General features: G+C 45.1%; 1 pseudogene; it reads right to left on the bottom strand.

Annotated features, from left to right (window-relative positions):
- Nucleotides 1–422: 422 nt before the first annotated feature.
- LOC110306246 lies at nt 423–1,419 on the bottom strand (annotated as a pseudogene).
- Nucleotides 1,420–5,740: the final 4,321 nt, after the last annotated feature.

The raw sequence follows: 5,740 nt of genomic DNA, 5'->3' as shown, positions 1-5,740 counted from the left end.
AGGACGCTGAAGAGAACAAGAGCTTGGAGACAACCGTTCCAGGCTGGGAGGAGCACCCTAACACCAGCCTGTCCTTGGTCCTGGGGTGCAGGGGAGTCTTGGCTTTCATCTTGGGCAGAGCCCAACTTCCTAGTTCATGTTCAACTCCATTCTCTAAATCTGCGAGGGAAGCACAGATGTTCAGCTTGTATGCAAAGAGATACAAAAACATCTAGACTATAAAAGTTTTGGTAATATAAGGCCATCTGCTCAAGTCCACCTTGGAAACCTGTAACAGATACTTACAGACTACATGAAAAAGCATCTTTAATATACTTTTCAAAAGCATTTGAATTAGCCAAGTGTGTGTGTGTGTGTGTGTGTGTGTGTGTGTGTGTGTGTGTGAAACTCATTTCCCTTTGAGGGCGCTTTGTCCTTTGAAGGAGGCAGGGTGGCAGGGAGGCTGGGAGTCCACATGGTTAGTGCTTCAGCCAAGGGTAGGCTTCGATGGAGGCCTTGCTTCGGTCCCCATCGTCGAACAGGAGCTCCTCCGCAGCTTCGATGTCTCAGGAGGCGCTGACGAGGAGGTGAGGCACTGATGGCACTGAGGAGGTGAGGCACTGATGGCACTGAGGAGGTGAGGCACTGATGAGGTGAGAGGCACGCCTCATGCAGTTTGGTCTGGCAGTTCCCACACAGTGACTGATGAGTCTCCCCAGGCAGTTTGTTGAGTAGCATTCACACAGTAGGTTTTGCTCAGATAATGAAAATAGTACAGGTAGCAGCCGGTGAAGGGGTCCTGTGCGTACAGAGCCTCCCGCTCCTTGGCATTGGTGATTTCAATGAGGTCCCCATGGTATCTACCACGAAGTCTACCCCGGAGAACTGCTTGGTAGTGATCGCACCCCTGCCTTTGCTATCAATTAGAACAATCTTCATGCCTTCTTCTTTCCCATTCTCAGTCAGCTCGTCTATTTTCTTCCGTTCTTCAGACTGCAGCTCAGCTTTGCTCTTCCTGGAGCTCCTTCGCACAGGGTAGAGATCTGTGAATTTTCTATTCTGCTGTGTTTTCCCTTGAGATGTTTTCTGAGGGGCCTGCTTGCCCAAGAGGGAGGGGTTTTTTTCAGGGCCTGCTTAGCAACTGCTACATTGGTAGACTCACATGATGAGGCTCTGCTGCTTCGGATTTTTGGTTTGGAAAAGGTGCCAGGGGACCTCGCCTGGTATCTTTGCTCTTCTGTTCATCTGACTTCACAGCGCTTCGGATAACATTCCCAGCGTTTCTTTTCTCTTCTCCTTTCCTGTAGATTCCTGGCATTTGACCTCGTGATGTGCAACTGAGTTCTCTTCCTGAAGTGGAGAGCACATTACAGAGCATTTGTAAGCATAGATCTTTGACTGCCCAGCAAAGACGTTCTCCTGCAGCCCGGCTAGGCCCATGGCGCCGCCGCAGCTACTGCTACTGCTACTGCTGCCACCATCAGCGCCGCCCAGCGGACTCGGAGCCCTCGTACCGGGGGGGGGGGGGGGGCCTTAAAACCTTTTTTTATCTGATCCAATACCATGAAACACAGGTGGTTGATTACTGAGAGCAGTCACTGCAAAGCAAGTTCCGTCCAATAAAGAATAATATAAAGTTACATCTGAAGCTTATAGGGGACCAGCCTCGACTGAGGGCAGGGCCTGAATCAGGGTGGATGCAAGAGTGGCGAAGGGAAGGATCAGACACGGACATCCGTTTCATGAGAGACGGAGCCAGAGAGGGAGCACATCTCGGTATGACTTCTCCTACTCTGACAACCTCTGTCTCTTTCAGGCATTATTTATACGTAAAATCATTTCCTCAGAAATTGTATTTATTGATTACACAGCTTTTCAAAATACATTTTGTTCTAAAGTCTTCCTTGATTACATAAGAATATTGAAAGAAGAACAAAGCAAGCTAACAGCAGTTTTATGAGAACTAAAAATTAACATTATGATAAAATCAATTTTCCTTAAACTCGACACCTTCTTCCTTAAGATTGGTGTCATAAAGTTTTGTGGTTACAGAAGTACTAGACAGGACGACTCTAAATTTATTCTGTTTCAGTTTGGCATAGATTAATTGATCAAAAGTGATTTCCTACTACATATTATATCAAAAGATAACATGGCTGTCTACAAAAGTGAAATCTCTGACCTTTATTTTATTCTTCCCTTCTTTTCTCTATATTTCTTTTATATTTGGCATAAGATCACCATCATTCTTCTTTGCTTCTTAAAGTATTGTTTATCCCCTTTGCTTAAGCAAGGGCAGTCTATCAGAAAAGTTCTGGTCTGACAAATCTGTTCAGGAAGGCAGGCAGTTCCCTGAGCTGGGATGCCTTCCTCCGTGTCTCTGTCATGAACCCTTGTTAAAATACAATTCCTAGCTTTGTTACAATTCTGTAAAGAACAGAAGAACATCGGGATTCCTAAAACTGCTTATTTTTGCCTTCAGAAAGGTACCAAGGTCTGTCATCTACTGTATGATCAAAATCTCTTTCTATTCATACAAGTTCCTTGTTTCTAAAGTTAAACAAACAACTAGCAGTTCAATTACAGTTTGTCAGCTTCTAGAATTTCCCTACGTTTTTCTTCTTTAATAATTCTCAAATGCTCTCATGCTTACTAACAAATACTCTTTAATGATCCAAATGTTTATGCAAGTAGGAAACACTCAATTTTCTACATAACTGGGGTTTTTTTTTCCCCTTAATTTTATTTTTGTTTATACCAGCTGCTTGATATCCCAGCTCTAGCTTTTGGAGAGAGGCCTTTAGCAGTGAGAAACGTAAGTATAGCAAAAGATGTGTAGCGAAAGTCCACCAAGGGCAGTGGAGAGTCAGACCAGGTTGCCCAAGCACTGAAACTTTGTCAAGCGCACATTCAGGACCCTGGGCATCACCAGGAACTTGTTTGTCCTTTCATATGAAGCCTGTCAGCGAGGCCAACCAGTCTGTGAATTTGTGTTTTTTTCATCAGGAGACCTAGTAGCTCTGGAAAGACAAAGCCTATGATATCCACTGACCAGGCAACTGCAGCCTTGAGGGAGAAGCTGACTGCCTGTGGCTGACAAACTGACAAAGCTACAGTTAGCTGTCAACACCACCAGGAATCACAGAAGGATAAATTATAGCAGGAAGTATCAACCAAATGGCCTCTGTATTGATTAAAATGACAGAGACTTACCAGCTACCTGGACAAATACTCTAGTAGGCCACCAGGATCTCAATGGCTTTGTTGTGGGACAGAGGTCATAGGTCTTCAGCTGTCATACAAGACAGCATTGCATCTTCAGCTGCTGCACAGGACAGCATAGGCCTTCAGCTACCAGACCCAGGAGGTCTTCAAGATCTTCATGTGGAGGAGGAACATGAAAAAATTGGCCTACGTTAACTTAGGCACAGTAGAGCAGTCAACCCAACAGTGTCTATAGTTTGTTCAGGGCCCTGGCAGGAGGTAAGGGGTGGGGGCAGTTTGCCCAGTGGTTAGTGTCACCATGCTCCATCTATCAAGAACCTCATGTAGGTAGTACAAATGTTTTGCTTTTTGCCCTGGACAGGAGAGTATTTGTTCCCATAGAACACCTCCTTGTCCCAGATTGGGATCCTAACAGAAGTGATGTCACAGAAATTTGCTATGACCTACCAGGGGAAGACTCTGAGGAGGTTTGCAGCTTTTCTCAGCACAGCAGTTCACACCAAGAGTTTACAAAACCAAAAGTATGCCTCAGACCCTTGAAAAGTCTCAGGGCGTGCTTCCTGAGTCAGCGCTTTAAATGCTGAGCTATGGCTTTAGAATTTGGATGGGTAGGCTGTTTTTACTGGGGCCTTGAGAAAATGTTAGTCCCATCAGACAAGAATAAGAACACTACCACAATTTTTGAGCCAAAGTTGAAGCAAGCTTTATTAAATATTCATGGACCTGGCCAGGTCCTTACCTGGGATTTGAGAGTATGGCCCTGAATTACATTAGACAGGGACTTATAAAGACAAACCCCATAGGATATACATATTTCCCACCTTCATCCAGTCAGGAACAAACATATATCCTGACTTCCTTCCTCCCCACATGTGACTAAGCATACATCCTGTACAATTGGTGCTACCATGCTTTTTTAGAGAAATGAATACATGGGGCTTATCTTACAAGAAGAGCCTCCAGCATTGCAGTAAATTATCTGTCCTCGGACAAGTGGGGTTACAGATTAGACGTGATTTTGTCTTCTATATGTCTTAATAATTAAAACATAATTAAAGTATAACTATAGTGATCACAAATGCCCACCCATGAAGTGGAAACTTAAGGGTCTTCTGGAAAGTCAGTTGTGTTGGATGGTGTTTTGCTGGGGCAAACATGTGAAGAGAGTGTTTTCCTGAAGTGGACACAAGCGAAAAGCTGTTTAACTAAGGCAGACAAGTGAAGGAACTTTTCGCTGAAGCAGGCACAAGTGAAAAAATGTTCTGCTAAAACAAGCATGTGAAAAGACATGTGATGAAGGATTCTTCGTTAATGACACACATGTATTGGTCCAATGTACATTGCGTAGTTGAGCTCCATTTGTTGCAACCCCATAGAGAGAAATGCACCAAAAAACTTCTGGTGGCCTCCCGAGGCTTCTTGCTACTTCTGCAGACTCGGGCCAATTGGCTGAGTGATGTCTGTGAGACAGACTCACACGGAGTTTTGTTAAGTCAGACTCATGTGCTGAAGCAAGACTCATAGAGGACATGTGATGTTTAGAGGGTATAAAAAGGGCTCAATGGACTGTGACAGAGGCTAAGCTTGGCTTGCTTATAGAGCTAGCTGTGCAATGCTTGTTGGTCTTATATCTTTGCTGATCTTCACTTTTCTGAAGAGACACAGCTGAGAACTTTTCCTGGCATTCCTGTTGGCCCCGGTTCTTCCTGCTGACTGGTGCTGGTTGGGCTGAGGCCTGGCTGTCCCTACTAGGTTGTGCCACCACTGCTGCTATCCCAACTGTACCAAACTAGACTGCTGGTGTTGGAGTCTGCCAAAAGACCCTCACTCACAAAGACCACAGAGACCAAGATCACTGCAAACTGCAAGAGGCTTTTTTATTGATCCAACGCATTGCCCCCCACCTCCCAGCATGCAGGCAAGAGAAGAGACCCTGAACAAACAAAGAACACACTTTTTATACCTTGTAAGGGGCAGATTTAGGCAACAGGGCTAGCTGGCTTATTCTCATTGGTATAGCAAGTGACCCTTTCAGGCATTGGTTGGTTTGCACAGGGTGACTACCTTTGCCCTAGTCCCTCACTCCGCCTGCCCTTATGGTTTTTTTTTTTTTTTTCAACATTGTTTAGTCAGCCAGCTTCCTTATCTGGTTCTGCACTTGGCCTGCTAGTATAGTTTGGAAAGTCCCTTCAGAGGGGGAAGGGGCTGGGTGGTCTTGAATTTATTTTGGATTCTACACTGGTTTATCCATGAGGTGTTTGGGACTGGACTGAGCTGCTGTTGCTGACCTGTGAACTAAACTACCAATTTCCTGACAACACAGATGGGATTTGCTTCAAAGAACAACTTCTAGACCGGTCTACTTCCCCCGTATCCTTTCTTTTCCATTACCTCTGGTGGGTAGTAGGCTACTAGGGAGGTTTAAAAAACATTATTAGGCTGGGCATGGTGGCGCACGCCTTTAATCCCAGCACTTGGGAGGCAGAGGCAGGCGGATTTCTGAGTTCGAGGCCAGCCTGGTCTACAAAGTGAGTTC

Source organism: Mus caroli, chromosome 11, assembly GCF_900094665.2.
Source record: "Mus caroli chromosome 11, CAROLI_EIJ_v1.1, whole genome shotgun sequence".
In the NCBI taxonomy this organism is placed as follows: Eukaryota; Metazoa; Chordata; class Mammalia; order Rodentia; family Muridae; genus Mus; species Mus caroli.
Note: the sequence above shows the minus strand (reverse complement) of the source record. Positions and strands in the feature narration are given on the sequence as shown.